The sequence below is a fragment of the Piliocolobus tephrosceles genome, chromosome 2 (genome assembly GCF_002776525.5).
Source record: "Piliocolobus tephrosceles isolate RC106 chromosome 2, ASM277652v3, whole genome shotgun sequence".
In the NCBI taxonomy this organism is placed as follows: Eukaryota; Metazoa; Chordata; class Mammalia; order Primates; family Cercopithecidae; genus Piliocolobus; species Piliocolobus tephrosceles.
Genome location: NC_045435.1, coordinates 189,484,008 through 189,506,686, shown reverse-complemented (window position 1 = coordinate 189,506,686; position 22,679 = coordinate 189,484,008). Strand labels below are relative to the sequence as shown.

Genomic DNA, 22,679 nt, shown 5'->3' with positions numbered 1-22,679 from the left:
AAAAAAAAGTGGGAGGCACTTGTTTTGGCTTGCTTTCTTCTCAATTATCAAGTAATAGCTACCACAGTAATCCCCGCTGCATCCGCTGAGGGCTGTGGAATGGGCAAGGGAGGCTCAAGGACGGGTAAGCGCCAGGATTGCAGATTGTCTGTTGAGGATATTTTGACATAGTGACGTCTGAGCAGCTGGGTCCAAATGGCTGGCTCACAGCTCACAGCAGTTTTCGTTTTGTTTTGGTTTTGACAGGATCTCACTCTGTTGACCATGCTGGAGTGCAGTGGTGTGGTCTTGGCTCACTGCAGCCTCAACCTCCTGGCCTCAAGTGATCCTCCAATCTCAGCCTCCTGAGTAGTCGGGACTACAGGCGTGCACTGTCATGTCTGCTAATTTTTAAAAATTTGTTTATAGAGATAGGGTCCTGCTATGTTGTCCAGGCTGCTTGAAACTTTGTTCTGAGAGCAGGCAGAGGCCCAGGGCCCAGAGGACAAGCCAGTTCACCTCTCTAGGCCCCTGGCTTGCTGGGCTTCCAGGCACTAAGCTATACCTCTTACACACAGGGCACACTGAGGTGGCTAGAATAAGTCAGGAGATGCATGCAGCTGCTAGAATAAGAAATGACAAAAACTGTTAAGAGGAAGGGCCAACTAAGTGAGGAGTTTCTGAACCGAGGCCTGTGTCTGTGCCTTGACTTGCCACTCACGGAAACTTGAAATCTCCCTTCTGGGCCTCTAAAAATGAAGATAATAATCCCAGTTCTGCCGTGCTCCCAGAGCTGCTGTGAAATAAGTGGGAGAAGTGATATCTGGAATCATTAGATGAGAAGAGAGTTTCATTTTCTTTCTAACAAGCATCTGCTGCATTTTTTCTGTGTGCCAGGTACTGTGAGGACTTCGGAGACACAGAGATAAGTGAGACAACCCCCGTGCCCAGGAAGAGCTGTCAGCATAAGAAATGCCAAGCACAGTGGTATGGGCTGCAGCAGAGGCACAGCCCACGTGCTCTTGGGTCTAGGAGTTCACCTACAGAGGGGGACTCTTTGGAGCCGAGGCATGAGTATTATTCCACACCAACAGATGGAACACTTAGGAAGAGCAGCTCAGTGGGACTGGAGGAGCCAGGGAAGGCCTCGGGGTGGGTGGGAGGTGGGAGATGGGAGGTGACTACACCATTTGCGGTACTGATTTTATGACCACTCCAAAAATCTTTACTCATTCGATCCCTAAAATGTAGATTCTGTGTTTATCTTCATTCTACCAATAAGGACACTGAGGCACAGAGAAGTTAAGATGCCTGCCCAACCCCAAGTGAGCCAGCAAGTGGCAGGGTTGGGATTCCAACTCGGGCAGCCTGGCTCTAAATTAGCTATAAAAAAGGGATGTGGGTATAATTAGAAGAATCACGGGGGCTAGAGATGGTATCCTATAAGGAAAAGAGATTTTGCTGTTTTTGTTTCATTGTGTTGGTGTTTTTCATTCGTTTTGATTGTAAGATTAAATTAATAGCTTTAAAATCAGTTATCAACACGGAGGTCGTGGGTCCACTTGTGCTCAGCCTTACGACTGCCAGTTCTGTCCCGGAGTTCACTGAGATGGGCCAGCCCAAGGCCAAGGTGTATCACAGCAGACTTCTGAGTCCTGGAGGCCTCAGGGTTCCCCCTTCTTCCTCAGCTGGGCTGTCATCTACTCTCCCTCCACCCACCTCTCTTGGCTTCATCATCTCTACAGCACTGAATTCTGCATCAGCTCAAAACACCTGCGTCTAGGAGCTAACTTACAGGGGGAGCTTTGTGGCCTCAGGCATGGGTTTTATGCCTTTTTCCCCTAAGGTAAGTTATTTATCGAAGCCCTCCCTGCCACACAAAGCAGTGGAAGGTCCGTATTTGACCCGGTTGTCATTTGATGTGAGTACAGAGGTGAGCTGAAGGTCACTTTTCTACTCCATCTGCAGAGTGATGACTGAAGCCAGTGTGCTGGGCTCATGCCTGGGTAGTTGTCCAGGTTCTCTTTATTCATCTTCATAGCTGGCTGGAAGCAGATTAACTGAGGGTTATTGACTAGAGCACGGTCACCGTCTCCCCAGGGAAAGGGCTTGGACCCGTGGTGGGGCTAAGGGTAGGGATAAGCTGGGGTCCCAGGTACACACGTCATGTGGCTTCAGCAAGGTGTCCAGCTCACTCCCACCCCAGGGGGCACGATGAAGTAAAGGGTCTTCCACATGCCCCCTGAGCCCTCCTCACTGTGGCTGCCCCTCAACCTGGGCTGCCCCTGCTGTGGCCTGGACTCAGCCAGCAGCCCAGGAGCCGGGACCTAGCCACGGGCCACAGCCATCTTCCACCTGGCTCACCACCACTTTTACCCTTTTGCAAGTTCAGAGTCCAGAGTTGCGCCAGACACCCAGGAGGTGCTCGTCGGCCACCATCATCTGCACAGCCAAGGGGCACAGAGCTTCTTCCGCATGTGGCCCAGTTTCAAAACACGCTCCCACTGGTAAGCCCACTGATCCTAAGAAACCAGCAAGAGGGGAGTGTTACAAACCAGGCAGCTATAAAACCAGGTCTCTCCTTTACTTGTTTCTGCCTTAGCCTCTTAAGACATTTGGAGGGAATGAAGAAGAACATAATAAACAAAGAACAAAGACAAGAAGACTCCACTCTAAAGTTTGAAATGGGAACAGAAGGTCAGATTTGAGATAGCTGGGGCAACCAGTCATGTGTTTCTTCACAAAACGTCCATCCCTTGTGGGCAAATGGGACTTCAAGGCCACCAGGAGACAGAGACAGGGGAGCTATTCAGGGCTGCAAGGCCTGTTACCCTATCCTTGCTCTTGAATGACACCATCTTCTACCTCACAAGAGAGCCCTGGGGCCCAGCTTTCCACAAGGCCCGGCCTGCCCATGCCCCTCCCTGCCAAAGCTCTGATCTCCTGCCCAGATTGTCCACACACACACACTCCCCAGGATGACATGGTGAAGGCAATCCATCTGCTGTGACCTTACCGAAAGCCTTGCTTTCTGCTTGGCAGATGTGATCTCAATTCTCTCTGCAGAGGTCTCTGAAATGGGCTGAGGGTCCGAAGAGGAGGCTAAAGCACCTCCTAAGCTTTGGCTTTTAGGCTGGCAGGTGTTAAAGTCACAGTCAAGGAACTGTGACTTCTCACACTGATCCAGATGCTTACAGGACAACTAGGAACTCATCAAGGCACAGCTCAAATGCCATCTTCTCCATGAAGCTACTTCCAATCGCTCAACGCCATCGAGACGGGCGGATCATGAGGTCAGGAGATCGAGACCATCCTGGCTAACACGGTGAAACCCCGTCTCTACTAAAAATACAAAAAACTAGCCGGGCGAGGTGGCGGGCGCCTATAGTCCCAGCTACTCCGGAGGCTGAGGCAGGAGAATGGCGTGAACCCGGGAGGCGGAGCTTGCAGTGAGCTGAGATCCGGCCACTGCACTCCAGCCCAGGAGACACAGCAAGACTCCGTCTCAAAAAAAAAAAAAAAAAAAAAAGACAGAACGCCTCTCTTCCTCCTCTGTGTCCTGCTGCCCATTTAACTCTCGCTACAGCACTTGTAAGTCTGCTTTGTATTCAAATTAGATGGCTACTTCTATGACTCCCTCAACAACTTGAGGTCCTCGAGGAACTGGCAGCATTGGGCTCAGAGAAGACTCTCAGTAAACATTTAATGATAGATTTAATAAAAGAACAGATGAAGCAAATGTCACATTTCACTTACCTCCTGTACACCTACATAGGGAATGTCTTTCGATCATGTAACAAATGTTTATGAGTCTTACCATATACTGGGCATGGTTCTCGGTTACAGAAGAAAATGAGGCAAACGACAATGCATATCCTCATGGAATGTGTGGTTTAGAGGAGAAAAACAAACAATGCGAAGGGAGAAGACAACTACATAAAATAGGTAGACTGAGAGAGAGCAACAACTGGAAGAGAAACAAGGTGCGGAGAAACACAAAGCAGAAAATGAGGTTACAGCAAGCTGAAGTGTGGAGGCAATATGGAACTTACTTTTATCTATGGAGGTTGGGGAAATCCTTATGAGAAAGTAGAATTTGAGAAAGCACTTGAGAGGTGTGAGAGAGTGAGCTATATGGTTATGTGAGAGAGGCGCCGTACAAAGGCCCCAAAGCAGGGACATGCCTCAGGAGCATGTGTAGCTGGGACAGAGTAAATAGTGGCATGAGATAAAGGCAGAGAGATAATGGGGGTACAAGTCATGTAGGGCCTGGTGAGTAGTATTAGTAAAATAGAGAGTCACTGGAGAACTTTAGGAAGAATAGCATGATTTGAGTTAGGTGTTAGCAGGATCATTCAGGCTGATGCATGGAAAACAGACTGCAGTGGGGCAGTGCAGAAAGCTGGGAGACCACTTAGAGGGGTCTGAGATAATCTAGACAAGCACCAACATTGAGTTGAGACGAGCTGACAATTGAATTTGCGGCCGAAATTGAATGTGATGTGTAAGAAAAATGGAGGAATTAAGGGAGACGGCAAAGTTTTTGGGCTGGACAACTAGAAGGAAGGATTTGTCATGAACTGAGATAAAGAAGACTTCGAGAGAAACAGCTCATTTATCATAGACTCTGAGGGCCTCTCCTCCTCTGGGTTCCTGACCCACATACTCCCTGGGCTGAGGAAGCATCCCATTTTCCCCACTCCTGAAGGGGTCTCCAAATTCCTTGTGATTCTCCAGCAGCTTGTCTGCAACCCAGTGAGCTTGCAGGTCAGCAGCGCTTTATCTGGGAGCAGGCAGAGTCCTAGGAAGGCCACCTGGCAGCCAAGACCCGGTGTTTCCTCTGCCCAACTCAGAATGCTTGACTGGAGAAGACCCTAAGAGTATCCTACAACTCCATCATATTATATGTTCTGAGAGTTAGTACACTTTGAAAAGCCCAGCTCTAACTAGGACTGACATTTCAAAATCATGCAAAAACATATTTTTATGGTCATATATGAACAAAAGGGCTTATCCCACTTTCCCGCCAACTTTTAATGACATCAAGTTGTTAATTTCCAGGTTCCTTAATTATACTCAGAATGTTTTCACCTACTTTTTGGAAGTATGTCAATTGTATCCAGCATCCTCCGGACCTCTCATGAAGAAGTGAGACAGCTACTGGATTCCTCTGTAAGAACAGACAGTGAAGTCCCACATGTTGTTCTGTATTTATGATAGTATACACTGTATATTTTCAGTTATACATATTCAATACCTCTGTGCCAGGTCTTATCATATAAAAAATCAGATGTATTAGAACAGTAAAGGCTGACAATTTTGTGATGGTCACAATTAATGACCATTTTCATCAGGGTTCCATTTGCCATAGCTGAGTCTGCTTATGTTTGTAAGAGTCATTCTTGAATAATTTATAAGATTTGAAAGAACTTTATACAAAACTATCCTTGATAGAGTACTTGAACTGGTAACAGTTTATCCCCCTAAACATTGTTTTTAAACTTTATATTTTTGTCTTCAACCTAAACTCTCATCCTAGGATACAAACAATACTTATGAATAGTTTGTATCCATCTTTATTTTTTGAACTAGTAGATTAATCTCCATCAGGAGAGAGAGAGCTGGCTAGCCTTGCAGCAGGTCAGAGGAGAAGCTAGAAGTGGAATCCTGATAGCCTAAACCCCACTGGAGGGGTCTTCTGGGGAAGCTCATGCTCATCTGCTCTGTGGAAGGAAATGGCCTTTGGGTTGGCAGCAGCTTTGCAGATTTCTCCAGGATGTCCACATCAACCGACTTTTCAGATTGTTTGTTTCAGATGCACACCTAGGCTTTTGTATGTGTATTTCTTCAGAAATACGGATCTTTTCTGTTTCTGAGAACATACAGTGAAACAGATTCTACAAATCTATACAGTAGCAGTATATATTTCCTCCAAGCGTGCTGCTGGTTTAGAACAACATGTAAGTACAATGAAATGGCAGAGATTCTATCCTTTGTCGATTCTAGCCTCTAATTTTACAGATGCTGAAACTAAGAGGCAGAGAAAGAAAGGGCTTCCCCTTGTAGATGCAATGGTTGGGAACAGGCTGTGCCCAGGCCTCTAAGGTCCTGAGCTAGGTAGGGCTTGCTCCATGCCACCATACTCCCCAGCGCAGTCTTTTCTGATTCTAAACAGTGATTGAACTTTTGACCAAGGTCTTATTTCTCTGGAAATTTCAAACTTACTTAGGAGTGTGTCGCCAAAATAGAAAGGCATCTTTTCAGACTTTGTCCTGTCGCACTGGATTAGAAAGTGTCATGCTCTTTCTTTCAGGTGGTCCAAGATAAAACCCAGCCTGGTATATTGACAGGGATGGATGGAAAGGTAAAGGGGAGGGAAACAAATAAACAATGTGGCCTGAACTAGAAGGTTGAGGTCCTGGAAATGAGTCCTCATGATGTCTTTTACCATTACGTGATCTAGGAGTCATTCTGTCCCATCTTGGTCTCTAGACTAAATTTCCACACACATAGGATGAGAAGTTTTCACCAAATGGTCCTTAGTGTTCTGTGTCCAGGGCTCCTTCGATCAAAGAGTACCGTGCCTTTGTCCTTGTTTTCATTTGCCACCACAACCAATAGAAGACAAGATGCCATCGGGGCCACATGTAGAGTCTTTAGTGTCCTGGGAGTCATTAAAATTCATGCGTGCTGAGCCCTCTCACAGATAGAAGGAAGTCCTTTCCTCGTATGTGCTACTGTTGGGAGGGAGATTATAGGGTACAAACTGGGGAGATCAAATCTAGTGTGTCACAAAAGCCTGGTTCGACCATAGCTGCCTGATACGGTTTGGGTCTGTGTCCCCACCCAAATCTCATCTGGAATTGTAGTCTCCATATGTCAAGGGAGGGACCTGGTGGGCGAGATCTGATGCTTTAAAAGTGTTTGACAGGCTGGGCGCAGTGGCTCATGCCTGTAATCTCAGCACTTTGGGAGGCCAAGGAGGGAAGATCACGAGGTCAAGAGATCGGGACCATCCTGGCCAACATAGTGAAACCCCATCTCTACTAAAAACACAAAAATTATTGTTGTTAGGTGGGCGTGGTGGCATGCGCCCGTCATCCCAGCTACTCGGGATGCTGAGGCAGGAGAATTGCTTGAACCTGGGAGGCAGCTGTTGCAGTGGGCTGAGATCGGGCTACTGCAATCCAACGTGGCAACAGAGTGAGACTCCATCTCCAAAAAAAAAAAATGTGGTTGAAAGTTCCCCCTTTCTCTCTTTCTCTTTCTCTTGCCTCCTTGTGAAGAAGGTGCTTGGTTCTCCTTCACCTTCCACATGTTTGTAAGTTTCCTGAGGCTTCCCCATCCATGCAGAACTGTGAGTCAATTAAACCTCTTTTCTTCCTAAATTACCCAGTCTTAGGTAGTATTTCTACAGCAATGTGAAAACGGACTAACACACTGCCCCTACAGAAGGGGCAGATCCTCTCCTGGCCTGGTCTCAGTAACAGCAACATCTTGTGATTGATTCTTCAGTTTCCTGTTGAAAGTAGCTCCTCACAGGCATCTCTGGCTAAGAGGCCTTTGTGCCTTGAAGAATAAAAACCATGGGTATTTAGGAGCTAATTTACCTCTCTTTTAATCTTTAAGGTCTTCTGTTTTCATCTATTTTAGTCTAATACCAAAAGGATCTGCTTAGTTGTGGATTCATTCATTGAATCATTCATTCAACAAATTATTCTTAGATCCTCCTATTTACCAGTCACTATGCTAGACTGGCGCTTCACACAAGGCTTTTGCCCTAACAGAGCTTATAATCTATTGGGAGAAGCTAAAAATGAACAATACATATATGTGTAATTACAAATAATTTTAAGTGCTCTGAAATAAAAGAAGAGGGAGCTGAAGGCAAGAATAACACATGAGACTAACTTACACTGGGCAGTGAAGAAGTGACAACTTATGCTAAGATAGGTTTTTGTAGGTACATTTAGTGCTTATATGTTTCAGATACAGCCCAGTTTTCTGTTAACATGGAAAGAGAGATTCAGCAGAAAGTGATGAGTATAATTGAAAACAGTGGTTCCATGCAGTCCAACACCACGTTTATTTCCTGGGTGTAAGAGAGAAAATTAGTAGAATAAGTCTGCCCAGTGCTGAACATCTCCCTTTTTGGGAGTCTGCAGTCAGAAAAGATTGTGTTTAGTAATAAAGCAACCATTTCTTTTTTTATAGTACATGTTGGCCAGTTTCTAGTTAATCCCTATAAACTTTATCAGTTAAATCATTCAGTCAGCCAAGGCTGAGTGACACATGACTTCCTTGCTTTAAGCAAAGGGGCTTGTTAAAGAATATTACAATGGTTTAAAAGAAATTGGATCCTTCCACTCCGCATCATCAGGAAGACTAATCTTGCAAAGAATTAAAAACACATGGGGATTGCCATGTCTGATCCTGACATAGTAACTGGTACATAACTTGCCTTCACTTTAAACAACTACAAATGGGGACAAAACACATGAGGCAAATGTTTTCAGACACTGAGCAACAGGCAATAGGGGAATGTGATTTGGGAGAGAAGTGAACTATATGAGGTGAGTTCCATGGTCACTCCAGTTTTTTCTCAGGGAAATTCTCCTGCTGCAATAAAAAGAGCTAAGGAGGCAGAGATTGAAGCTTTGGGATACAGAGAGCTGAAGAGAGAAACCAGAAGTCCTGCATTGCTGAGAGACATTGGACTTCTGGCCCAAGCAGAGCACTTTGAAGATTCAGTTAAGATTCTAAAAAGTTTATGCCTTGAAATGAAGAACTGTGACCCTTACGAGCCAGCTCTAAAACTAAACTCAATACAAAAATAGATCCTTTTATCAATGCAGGGATGAGGGGGGTGGGGAAGAAATAAAAAAATAGACCCACTCTCACAAAGAAAAAGAAAAAGAAACAACTCTAACAGGACCAAAATTATATTCCAAACATGTAACTGCCTTCAAGAACAAAAATCAATGTCCTTTAAAAGAAGGTGACAAAACCTGGACTCCCTATATTATCCGTATCAGAGAACAAACAATAAAAATTTATCAGACCTGTGAAGATGTAGGAAAATGTGACCCAATTAAATTCAAGAAAAAAAAAAATCAGTCAATAGAAATAGACCCTGAGATGATCCAGGTGTTAGAATTAACACACCAGACTTTAAATGTAAAAGTTATTAACACATTCAGTGATTTAAATAAAAATATAGGCAATCTCAGCAGAGAAATGGAAACAATTAAAACGAACCAAACAGAATTACCAAAACCACAAAGAATAATGTGTAAAATTAAAAATTCTACTAGATGAGCTTAATAGCAGATTGCAGACTACATGAGAATGAATTAATGAACTTGAAGATAGGCCATTTGAAATTATTTAACTTGAAACAGTTTAAAGAGATAAAAAATATGAAACAGATTTTCCATGATGTGTAGGGAAATACCAAGCAGTCTCACATATATGAAATCAGGGTGTCAGAGGGGAAGAAATGAGAAATGGAACAGAAAAAAATATTTTTAAAAGTGATGGCTGGAAAATTTCCCAGAGTTAGTGAAAACCATTAAAATACCAATCAAAAATGCTCAGTAAACACACTGAATCACAAATGCACATGGTATACACATAAATACACATAGATCTACATGCAGGCATGGGATGGTCAAACATGAAAACGAACAATACAGAGAAAACATTTAAAAGTAGCTAGAGGACAAAAGCACATTACATACAAGGGGAACAATGATATAAATGACAGCTGGACTCTTCAGAAACAATGAAGGCCAGAAATCAATAAAATGGATTTGAAAGTACAGAAGGAAAACAACAATGCGAAAATAATACCCTCTCAGCTTTGAAGTCTACATCTAGCAAAAATGTCAAAACTAAAGGCAAAATAACAACATTCACCAGACAAAAGTTGAGCAAACTTATCCGCAGAAATGTGCTACAAAAAATATTAAAGAAAGTACTTTATGTAGGAGGATAAAAATAAAAGATAGAAACTCAGATCTAAGCAAAGAAATTTAAAATGTCATAAATAATAGTGTAAAGAAATATAAAGGGATTTATTTACTTTTGTTTAATTTATTTAAAAGGTCATTGGCTGTTGAAACAATATTGTGGAGCTTATAATATTTAACAAAATAGAATGTATATCAACTAAGTGCAAAGAATGGGAGAAGGAAAATGCAGGTGTATTGCTATAAAGTTTTTACATAATACGTAAGATAGTAAAATATAAGTTGAAATTAGACTGTGAGAAATTAAACATATTTATTGTAAACCCTAGAGAAATTACTAAAAAATAGAACAAATATGTATAGCAAATCCGAAATCCAATAGGGCAGTCATTAAATCTTAAAGTTCCAAAATGATCTCCTTTGACTTCATGTCTCACATCCAGGTCATGCTGATGCAAGAAGCAGACTCCCATGGCCTTGAGCAGCTCTGCCCCTGTGGCTCTGCAGGATACAGGCCCCCTCGTGACTGCTTTCATGGGCTGGATGTCTGGACATCCAGGCATTTCCTCACATCCTCTAAAATCAAGCAGAGGTTTCCAAACCTCAGTTCTTGACTTCTGTGCACCCACAGGCTCAACACCATATGGAAGTCACCAAGGCTCAGTCACCAATACTCTGAAGCAAGGGCCTGAGTTGTGCCTTGGCCCCTTTTAGCCATAGGTGAGGCTGAAGCAGCTGGGACACAGGGCAGCAAGTGTCTAGGCTGCACACAGCAGTGGAGTCCTGGGCCAGGCCCACAAAACCATTTTTCCCTCTTAGGCCTCTGAGCCTGTGATGGGAGGGGCTGCCATGAAGTTATCTGACATGCCCTGGAGACATTTTCCTCATTGTCTTGGTGATTAACATAAAGCTGCTCATTACTTATGGCAAATTTCTGCTGCCAGCTTGAATTTCTCCCCAGAAAATGGGTTTTCTTTTCTATCTCATCATCAGGCTGCAAATTTTCCAAACTTTTATGCTGTGCTTCCTATCGAACATTTTGTTGTTTAGATATTTCTTCCGTCAGATACCCCAAATCATGTCTCTGAAGTTCAAAGTCCACAGATCTCTAGGGCAGGGGCAAAATACTGCCAGTCTCCTTGCTAAAGCATAGCAAGAGTCACCTTTGCTCCAGTTCCCAAGAAGCTCCTTATCTCCACCTCAGACCAGCTTAGCCTGGACTTCATTGTCCAGATCACTGTCAGCATTTTGGTCAAAGCCATTCAACAAGATTCTAGGAAGTTCCAAACTTTTCCACATTTTCCTCTCTTCTTCTGAGTCCTCCAAACTGTTCCAATCTCTGCCTGTTATCCAGTTCCAAAGTCACTTCCACATTTTTGGGTATCCTTATAGCAGTGCCCCACTACTTTGGTACCTATTTACTGTAATTAGTCCATTCTCATGCTGCTATGAAGAAATATCTGAGACTGGGTAATTTGTAAAGAAAAGAGGTTTAATTGACTCACAGTTCTGCATGGATGGGGAAGCCTCAGGAAACTTATATTCATGGCAGAAGACACCTCTTCACAGGGCAGCAGGAGACAATACGTGCCAACAGGGGAAATGCCAGAAACTTATAAAATCATCAGATCTCATGAGAACTCACTCACTATCATGAGAACAGCATGGGGGAAACAGCCCCCGTGATCCAATTACTTCTCACCAGTTTCCTCCCACGACATACGGGGATTATGGGGATTACAATTCAACATGAGATTTGGGTGGGGACATGGCCAAACCATATCAATGAGTAATAAAGACCAGATTTACTCTTACAGCAAAAACAACTGAAAAATAGACAAAATATATTAAATGATAGCACTCAAGGCATTGGACATTAAACAGTGAAGGACAGACAGGAGACAAGAAACAAATGAGATGAGCCCTACTATTTCCTCCCAGCTTATTGCCTGAAGAAGATTTCTAAGCCCGTGCACAAAGAAGGAAAACCCAGATAGAGCCCAGTTGTCTCTCATGAGTTGAGAAGATGGAGCTGGGAGTTAAATGCGGACAAGACAGCTAGAGGTCATGGGGCAGAACACTTGAGAGGGGAGAATTACACAAAGAGAGAACTCTGAAGGGTCTCAGAGAGTTCTCCATAAATCTTTAGCTGAATACTGGTCAGGGTATGTATGTGAGAAAAATACCAGAAGCTGGGAAAAGACAACACAAACGAATTACTGAAACAGAACTCAGGGCTCACATAGAGTTAGGAATAGTGCCTGTTCCCAAAAGCTAGGATGAAAAGCCTTGCAGTTATGAATGTATCAGGTAGAGTACAAAGAAGGGTTATCTGTAAGGGTAAATCTGGTTTTTCTTATGCATCTTGATCAGAAATGAAAGAATATTTATAGGGGTACAAAAATATCCAGCATCCAACAGCTAAAACTCAAAATGTCTGGCACTCAATAAAAAAGTATTAATAGTAGGCATGCAAGGTGTGAAAAAAAATGTCATAATAATGTGAAAAAAATTGATCAACTAAAACTGACCCAGGGCCTGGCATGGTGGCTCACACATATGGTGGCTCACATGTGTGATCCTAGCACTTTCTCTGGGAGGCTAAAGCAGGAGGATCACTTGAGCCCAGGAGATCAAGACCACCCTAGGCAACATAGAGACTTCATCTCTATTTAAAAAAAAAAATAATAATAACCAAAAAATCTAGCTAGGCATGGTGACCTGTGCTTGTAGTCTCCTAGCTATTTGGAAGACAAAGGTGGGAGGATTGCTGGAGCCCAGGAGTTCAAGGTTGCAGTGAGCTATGATCATGCCACTCCTTTCTAGCCTGGGCAACACAGTTAGATCCTGTCTCTCAAAAACAAACAAACAAACAAACAAAAAACAGACCCAGAAATGATGCTGTGTTAGTAGTAAACAAGAGCATTAAAAGAGTTATTATGACTTAATTTCATATTTTCAAGAAACTAGAGGAAAAACTGAACTTGTTAGAGACATGGAAAATCATGTATAAATATGTGTGCGTGTGTGTGTATACATGTATGCATATAAAATAAAAAAAGGATCAGGTGCAGTGGGCTCACGCCTGTAATCCCAGCACTTTGGGAGGCTGAGGTGGGTGGATCACAAGATCAAGAGATCAAGAGATTGAGACCATCCTGGTTAATGTAGTTAAATGCTGTCTCTATTAAAAATACAAAAAATTAGCCAGGCATGGTGGCATGCAGCTGTAGTCCCAGCTACACCGGAGGCTGAGGCAGAAGAATCGCTTGAACCCAGGAGGCAGAGGTTGCAGTGAGCTGAGATCGTGCCACTGCACTCCAGCCTGGGTGACAGAGCGAGACTCTGTCTCAAAAAAAGAGAAGAAGATGAAGATGAAGGAGAAGAAGGAGAAGGAGAAGGAGAAGGAGAAGGAGAAGGAGAAGGAGAAGGAGAAGAAGAAGGAGAAGGAGAAGGAGAAGGAGAAGGAGAAGGAGAAGAAAACAGATTTCTTGTTAGAATTAATGCAACTAGAAGACAATGGAGCAATATCTTTAAAGTACTAGAAAAAAAGTCAATTTCAAAATTTTTACCAGAAAGTAATTTTTTAAAATTAAGGTGAAATAAAAATGTTTTCAGATGAAGAAAAGTTTAGGCAGGAATAAAAGAAGTCAATCAAACAAAAGGAAACTTACTAGATGAAAATATAGGTCTACATAAAGTAGGAAAGAGCTCCAAAAATACTAACTACATGGGTAAAGACTTAAAAAAAATTTTTTTTTGAATTTCCTTAAAATAATTGTTTAAAGTAAAAATAATAACAGTATACCATGGTGCTTATTATATATGTAGAAATATAATGTATAACAACAACAGCACAAATGCAAGAAGAGAAGAAATGGAAATACACTTAAGGTTCTTATATATTATGTGATGTATCACTTAAAGGCAGACTGTCATAAAGTAAAGATATATAATATAGACCCTAAAGCAACCAATAAAATAACAAGAGAAAAGGGTGTAGTTAATAAGTCAACAAAGGAGATAAGTACAAATCATACAAAATACTGAATTAATACAAAAAGGAGACAGGAGAAGAAGTATAAGAGAACAAATAATTGATGGGAGAGAAAATAAATAAGATGTTAGATTTAATTCCAACATCGCCAATAATTAAATGTAGATGACCTAAACACCCCAGTTAACAAGCGGATATTTTCAAATTGGATAAAAAAGGAAAAACCAACTGTATGTTGCCTACAAGAAACCTACCTTAAATACATAGATACAAATGGTTAAAAATAAAACCAATTTAACAAATCACGTTAAAGTAAACAATTAAAAAGCTGATGTGCTATGTTAATCTCAATCAAAGTAGGTTTTAGAGAAAAGGATATTGCCAAGAATGAAAAAAGTCATTCTATATGATAAAAAAGTCATTTCATAAGAGGGCACAATAGTCCTAAACATTTATGCACCTAATAACAGAGTTTTATAAAAACTGATCAAATTGCAAGGAAAGGAACACAATTGTACTCAGAGATTTTAATATTTATCTCAATAAATGATAGAAAAAGTAAACAGAAAATAAGAATATAGGAGGCTTAAAAAAACACTATTTACCAATTATTGTATTGATATTTAATAGAACACTCCACCTAACAACAGCAGAATACACATTCTTTTCAAGGGACACAGAAAATGTAAGCAAGATAGTCAGTATTCAGTGTCATTTTAAAAGATTTATAAATGTTAAAGGATTCAGGTAATACAAGTATATTATATGTCCACAATGGAATTAAATTATAAATCAATAACAGAAATATATATGGAAAAACAACCAAATACTTAGAAACTAACACTTGAGTCAGAGAAGAAATTAATAGGAAAATTTAAAAGTATTTTTAACTGAATAAAAGTTAAAATATAATATATTAAAAATTTATGGAAAGCAACTAAACCAGTATTTAGACTGAGTTTTTAGTGCAAAATGACAATATTTGGAAAAAATGTAAGTTCTAAATGAATGGCCTCCATTTCTGCCTTTATTTGAAAAGGGAAAGCAAACAAACCCAGAACATGCAGAAGGAAGGAAACAAAAGATCAGAGGAGATATCAATGGAATGTAACTTAAAAATAGAGAAAAACTAGGCTGGGCGTGGTGACTCATGCCTGTAATCCCAGCACTTTGGAAGGCCGAGGCAGGCGGATCATGAGGTCAGGAGGTCTGGCTAACATGGCGAAACCCCGTCTCTACTAAAAACATAAGAAATTAGCCGGGTGTGGTGGCGGACGCCCCTAGTCCCAGCTACTCGGGAGGCTGAGGCAGGAGAACAGTGTGAATCTGGGAGGCGGAGCTTGCAGTGAGCCGAGATCACACCACTGCCCTCCAGCCTGGGCGACAGAGTGATAATCTGTCTCAAAAACAAACAAAAAAAAAAAAATTGAGAAAAACTAACAAACCCACATACTGATTCTTGGACAAGATCAATAAAATTGATAAATTACTAGCCAAAATAATAAGAGATTTCTTAAAAAGCAATGAAACAAACTATCTATATCAAGAAACAGAAAAGTGATATCACTTTTGATTTGGTTTGGATCTGCGTCCCCTCTCAAATCTCATGTTGAATTGTAATCCCCAGGGTTGGAGGTGGGGCTTGGTAGGAGTTTATGATAAACTTCATGCCAATAGATTTAACACCTTAGATGAAAGGCACAAATTCCTTGAAAAATACAAGGAAAAAAGCTCAATACCAAAGCTCACTCAAGAAGAAATAGATAACCTGAATAGCCCTATATCTATTAAGAAAATCAAATTTGTGGTTAAAGCCCTTCCCATAAAAACAAACAAATAAAACAACAAAAAAACTCCTCCAGCTTCAGACAGCTTCACTGAAGAATTCTACCAAACATTAAAGGAAAAAATAATGCCAATCTTCTACAAACTCTTTCATAAAACAGAGGAGGAGCAAGAATTACTTCCCACCTCGCTTTAGGTGGTCAATCATTTCTGATGCCAAAAGTGACAAAGACATCACAGAAAAGAAAATTAATAAGGTTTCTCAAGAAATTAGATACAAAAATCTTTAACCAAGTAATAGAAAGTGTTACAATTTTAATAGGAAAAGAACAAAAATCATATGATTATCTCAATAGCTGCAGATAAAGCATTTGATAAATTGAATATCCATTTATGAGGGAAAAAATAAAATAAGCAAACAAGAAAAAGAATGAAAACTCCTCAACCAACCTAGCATTGGTTACCTATGTAAAACTTACAGTTAATATCTTATGTATGGTAAAAATTCAAATGCTTTACATCTTAATATTGGGAACAAGGTTGGGATGACCACTCTTACCTCTTCTACTCAACATTGTATTAGATATCTTATCCAGTTCATTAAAAAAGAAAAATAAAGCTATGAAGTTGTGGAAAAGAAGGAGTAAAATTGACATTATTTTTAGACAATATGATTGTTTACATAGAAAACCATAAGGAATAGTTTAAAAATGGCTACTAGATCTAACAAGGGTATTAAGTATATTTAGCAAGGTTGTACGTCAATATACAAAGGTAATTGTACCTCTGTATTCCAGTAGCAAGCAATTGGAAATGAAATAATGGAGATAATTCCATTAATAATGGGAGAAAATATAAAACACTCAGGAAAAAATAACAAAAGACATTTATAACTTCTACATTAAAAATCTAAAGCATTGCTGAGAGAAATTAAAGATGATTGAAAACAAATGGAGATTGTTTTTACCATATTCATGCACTAGAAGACAATATTGTTACAATATCAATGCCACAAAATTGATTTCTAGACTCAGTGCTATTTCAATAAAATTCCCAATAAGGATTTTTGTAAGTATTAAAAAGTTGATTCTAAAGTTTATATGAAAATTCAAAGAACCTACATTATTCAAAACAATCTTTTAAAAGAAAAACAAATAGGGAGGATTTATACTGTTTGATTTTAAGACTTACTATGAAAATACTTGATTACTATAAAATATCTTACTAAGTTTATTGGATAGACAAAATTATCTGATCAATAGAACAGAATAGAATTTAGAAGCATCTGGCATGTATAATCAAAGTTTGACAAAGGCACCAAGGCAAATCAATGGCAAAAGAAAAGTCATTTCAATAAGCAGCGCAGGAATAACTACACCACCATCTAGAAAATAATGACTGACAACTCCTATCTCACACAGTTCACAAAAACTAATTTCAGATGAATCCTAGATCTCAAACTAAATGCTAAAGCTACGAAACATCTCCAAAAAAAGCAGAATATTTTTAGCATTTTTGTGTAAGCAGAGATTTCTTAAACAGGACACTAAAGCACTAATTATGAAATTTAAAAATTAATGAATTGAACTTTATGAAAATGAAAATTTGGGGCTCATAAAATTTTAAAAACATGAAAAACAAGCCACAGTTTGTTAAGAGGTTCCACTAAGAACTTCTATCCAGAACACATAAAGAATGCCTACAGTTCAGCATTAAAAAGGAAAAAAAAATTATTTTGAATCACAAAAGAAGACATATCAATGGCCAATAAGCACATGAAAGTATGTTCAACCTCCTTAATCAGCAGAGAAATGATCTCATAGTGATTGAAGTTCTATAAGAAAGATTTTGAATGAACAATTAAATGGCGCATGATGGGCAAAATGACAGCAGTGACATATCATGTGGGGAGGCTTGGTAACAGCAGTTGCCCCTGGGTAAAGGTGACAAGGAGGTAGATTGTAGCAAATTTTAAAGCAATAATAAAATCAAATAAAAGCGGTCTGCTTTTTATCATCACTGAGTGACAGCAATTCTTAATAGTGTCAGTGATAAATTGCCCATAGACCCCCATATCCCTCCCACTCGCCCTTGTGCTATATTTAACGTAAGTCTCATTTTCTCCCTCAACACATTCCCTGACTAAAACCTTCCAGAAATAGGCATTTTTAATGGTTGCATGATACTCCCTATTTTGTTAACAGATCCCCTAATACTGAACACTAATGCTGTTCTCAGTTTTTCAATGTTATAAACGACATTAGGACAATATCTCTGTGTATAATCCTTGATAGCTTTTCAGGATTTTTCCTTGAGAGAGAAATGTCTCCTCTTGATTTTTGATCTTGGAGGAAAATCTTGGACAGTGAACTAGCTGAAAATGTGTAGACGAGAATGTACCTGAGAGGAGGCCAGTAGAACCTGAGATACAAGCTGAGAGTAGCCAGGAGAGCGGGGAAAGGGGAGCAGCCTGGGAGAGCCTCAGGAGAAAGAGGAGCATGTGCAGAGTGGGCCCAGGGGAGAGCAGAGAAAAATATAGTGCCAGGCCTGGCCCAGAACAGAGCTTAGGAGTACAGGAAAGCCGCCGTGTTCCTTGTGGCTGGGCAGATTTGATCTCTCTGTGCCTCAGTTTCCTCATCTTTAAAATGAGCTTAGAAATAGTACTTAACTCTGTGACACAATTTTTTTTTTTTCTTTTTGGAGAGAGGGCATCACTCTGTCACCCAGGCAAGAGTGTAGTGGCTTGAACATAGCTCCCTGCAGCCTTGAATTTCTAGGCTCAAGCCATCCTCCCACCTCAGCCTCCCAAGCAGCTGAGAATACAAGTGTGCACCACCATGCCTGGATAATTTGTGTATTTTTTGTAGAGACAGGGTCTTGCTATGTTGTCCAGGCTGGTCTTGAACTTCTGGGTTCAAGCAATCCTCCCGCCTTTGCCTTCCAAAGTGTTGAGATTACAGGTGTGAGCTACTGTGCCCAGCTTATGTGGATGAATACCTGTAAGCACCTAGAAAATTACCTGGCAATACGTGTTTGGTAAATAAAAGCGAATGATGGTCAGGCACAGTGGCTCACACCTGTAATCCCAGTACTTCGGGAGGCTGAGGCAGGTGGATCACTTGAGGCCAGGAGTTTGAGACCACCCTGGCCAATATGGTGAAACCCCATGTCTACTAAAAACACAAAAGTTAGCCAGGCGTAGTGGCATACACCTGTAGTCCCAGCTGCTCGAGAGGCTGAGGCAAGAGAATCACTTGAACCTGGGAGGCAGAGGTGGCAGTGAGCCAAAATCTTGCCACTGCACTTTGGCCTGGGTGACAGAGCGAGACTCTGTCTCAAAAAAGTGAATGAGACTTCTGGGTGGAGCCTAAGACAGACAGCACCAAAGTAGGAAATTCTTGCTTGAGAGCACACAAAATGGAGGCCCGGTTTCCCCTCATGAGGGAGAGTGAGTGGCAATGTGGCCTGAAGCCAGCGTTCCAACAGGGCAAATGCTGGGGGTCTGGCTGGGAAGCCAGTTGCCCTTTGTCTCCCACTGGCCAGTATCTGAAATCAGCTGTGAGAAAGGAACGCAGTACACTAGGAGATAGAAGCAGGCCGCTTTCCTCTTCCATCAGCTCTTCCGGGACACCTGTCACCGCTTATTAAGCAGTTTATGTCATTAAGCACAACACAAACACACCCTGCTGTGTTGATTCCATTCCTGTATTCTCCAGTCCATCTCTTCCCATCCACCTCCATATTTGCTGGAGAGCCACAGGGGAGCTGAGAGCCACTGGACAGTGTAGATAATGAAGATCTATTGCATAAGCAGAAAAAGTTGAATGGAAAATGCCGCCTCCTGTGCCCCCTGGCTGCCCTCGCCCGAGCCCTGTCTTCTCCTGTGCTCCCCGGCTGCCCTCGCCTGAGCACTGTCTCCTCCTGTGCTCCCCGGCTGCCCTCACCCGAGCCCTGTCTCCTCCTGTGCTCCCTGGCTGCCCTCACCCAAGCCCTGTCTCCTTTTTATTAGCAGCGTGAGAGGATTCAATGTTGTTTTATTTTCTCACACCTTGTGGGAAAAGACATTGATCCAGGTTTAATTCTTTCTGCATCTGTTCCTTTAAGCTAAGAACTGGGTTTCACTCTGGGCTAACTGTTCCTTTAGGTACAAGCTGAATGGCTCCCATTGCCAAGGGGAGCCCCAGACACATTTCTGACACAGCTCACTTCCTTTCTGGGGCCCCTAAAGTCAAGGTTAGTGCCTGCTCTCAAGCCCCTCAGGCCAAGTAGAACTGCCTCTAAATAAGTTGTCTTGAATGGGAACAAAGAGCTCTATCATGCCTTGGTTTCTTCATGTTTAAAATGCAGAGCAAAGGAGTACACGAGGTCAAGAGCCTTCTAGTCCGAACCTTCTGTGAAGTGGAAGGACACTAATGGGCCAGACAACTTCTAGATGCAAGGAGGGTTCAGGCCTGGGGGAGGTCAGGAGGGGACACATGGAGAGGAATGAGTTACCTGGCTCTCAGCCAGCAGAGTCCTGGGCCAGCCTCACAGCAACTGGAGGTGATTTTGTCACGTTCACTGACCTCACTCTTTCCTCAAGGATGGGTTTATGTCATGACTGAACAGAGACAGGTGAAAAGCTCTCTCTAATTTCTGTCACACAGTCCTGCAAGCCTCTGTAGGGAGGAGTTTGGAGCCCTGCATTACCCCCTCGTTGGCCTCCTGCCTGTCTGTCTGCCCTGGACCTTGCTGACCAGTTTATCTAAGCTGAATAGAGACTCAGGGGTGCCATCTGGGTCTTCTCAGCCCAAATATGGGACTTTCAAAATCTCCCCGCACACAAACACAACCAGGCTGTGTTGATTCCATTCCTGTACTCTCCACTCCATCTCTTCCCATCCACCTCCATATTTACAAACACACCCTGCTGTGTTGATTCCGTTCCTGTATTCTCCAGTCCATCTCTTCCCATCCACCTCCATATTTGCTCTTAGAACCAGAGCCTGTGACCACGTGAGATACTGCATGGCAGTCACCTGGAGTTTGCTTTATAGGAAAAGTAAATGCCCCCTCCCCTTTTCCTCCTAGTCTCTTTGATTTAGAAGGATGATGTTATCTGAATAACAGCCTAAAGTAAATGATTAGGAAAAGTGCCCTTCTTGAACCCTGTGGACACCATCTAGCTCTGAGACAGAGATTCAGTTAGAAATGCTGCAGTTGGAAAACAGTTCACACGCCATGCCCATGAAGTGTGTGAAGTTCTGGAAGAAAAGACATGAAGAGTATATTTACGATTGGGGAAGGAAGCACAGTGTGGTACACCTGAATCAGGACTGTGAAGGGTGGCAGTGAGGAGTGAAACCAGAACCTGAGATTGCCACACTTCCTCAGTGTCTGACTCAGGGCTTCTCAAACTGAGCATTTTCAACATCTTTAACAAAATAATTCAGCCACGAAGGGGAGTCTCGTGCACTGTAGGATGTTGAAGCCAGAATTCCTGGCCTTACCCACTACTTGCCAGAAGTAACTTACCCCAACCTGCGGCGACCAAACAGGTTTCCACTTTGGGGACTGGTACTCGCACTCCAGAGGGAAGATGAGATTAGCCACTGGCGTGAGGGAAATAAAATATTAGAACTTCTATGTATTTTTATTTGATTACAAAACATAGAATTTAAGTTTTGTTAACATTGATGACGCCCAGAAATAATCCAAGATATGTCAGTGAGATATCTATAACTTAGACAGGTAGACAGAGAAACCCTCATCTGCTCTATCATTCTGAGCTTATTACAAGATATTGTAGTTCATATTTGTCCAATTAGGTTGGATTCAGTAATTATTTTAAATGGCAGATGGCAAGTAACTGTGAAGATTCCGTAAGTCATCTCATGGCAAAGAACTTAGGTACACATTTTTCTCTTACAAAAAAAACCCCACAAATTATTATAACTTTGCTATTCGTTTGGTGATAGGTAGCTGCCAGTAGTACGCTACCTAGTAGATATTTTCAATATACCCAGAAAGAAACTTGTGCTTTGGTATTTCCAGCAAATAACCAGAGAGCCTGAAAAGTCCTCCTGAGATAAAACACACAGACATTCTGGATAAAATATTACAGGAATACTTTTAGATTCAGAGTTGAGCTGACCTGAACGTCAGGGAAGTCACCAGATGCCAAACTGAAGAGGGAGTTTGTGCTGAAGCTGTAGCTGTCCTGAGACCATTTGCCAATCGCTGAAACAAGCTGGAGTTTTAATGGCCCTGCAGGGAACAGAAGACTAGATATTCAGCCTGAATAAGCTGGAAAATTGGAACTGAGACCTCAAATAAAGTAAGAAGCCTGAAGAGCTACAGTCTCAGTAAAAGGCTCTACATGTCCAGTGGTAAAGGAAGGTGAAAATGAAACTTATCTGCACAAGGAATTAAATTCACACATTTTTGTTGACTGGAAACCCCCAGCGGAAGAGTTAACTTAAAAATGGTCTGGTGTTACACCATTACAGGGCCACCTGGCAGAAGCAAATGCATATTCTTTCTGTAAGGATGCACTCAAAACCCAGACCTTGTGCGTTCCCACGAATAAACCCAGCTGAACGGTCAAAACCCAGCTCACAGTCAAAATGTTTAAACACATGAAAAACCCAGCCACCACCAATAAGAATCAGAAGAAACAACAAACAGCAGAATTAAATTCCCAGTGACTTCATATATATGAACTACAGAACATAGAATTAAAAATAATTATGTTTTAAGGAAGTAAAAAGAAATGTTTTCAGAAATAAAAGAGGGAATCAAAATACATGAGCAAGGAACAAAATAATTTCAAAAGGACCCAGGCATTTGTAGAAAACAACCAAAAAGAATTATAAATATGAGAAATCATAATTATTACAATTAAAAACTAAGCGGGTGAGGAAAAACCTAAATGAAACATGAAGTTAGGCACAGTTGAAGAAAGAATT

General features: G+C 41.5%; 1 long non-coding RNA gene across 1 annotated transcript; it reads right to left on the bottom strand.

Annotated features, from left to right (window-relative positions):
• Positions 1–1,449: 1,449 nt before the first annotated feature.
• LOC111544301 lies at positions 1,450–22,098 on the bottom strand. Its single transcript, XR_002732104.1, has 5 exons — positions 21,866–22,098; positions 21,247–21,323; positions 5,075–5,149; positions 2,356–2,501; positions 1,450–2,024 (listed from the first exon to the last, which is right to left on the bottom strand). It is a non-coding gene; the product is annotated as an uncharacterized LOC111544301 (long non-coding RNA).
• Positions 22,099–22,679: the final 581 nt, after the last annotated feature.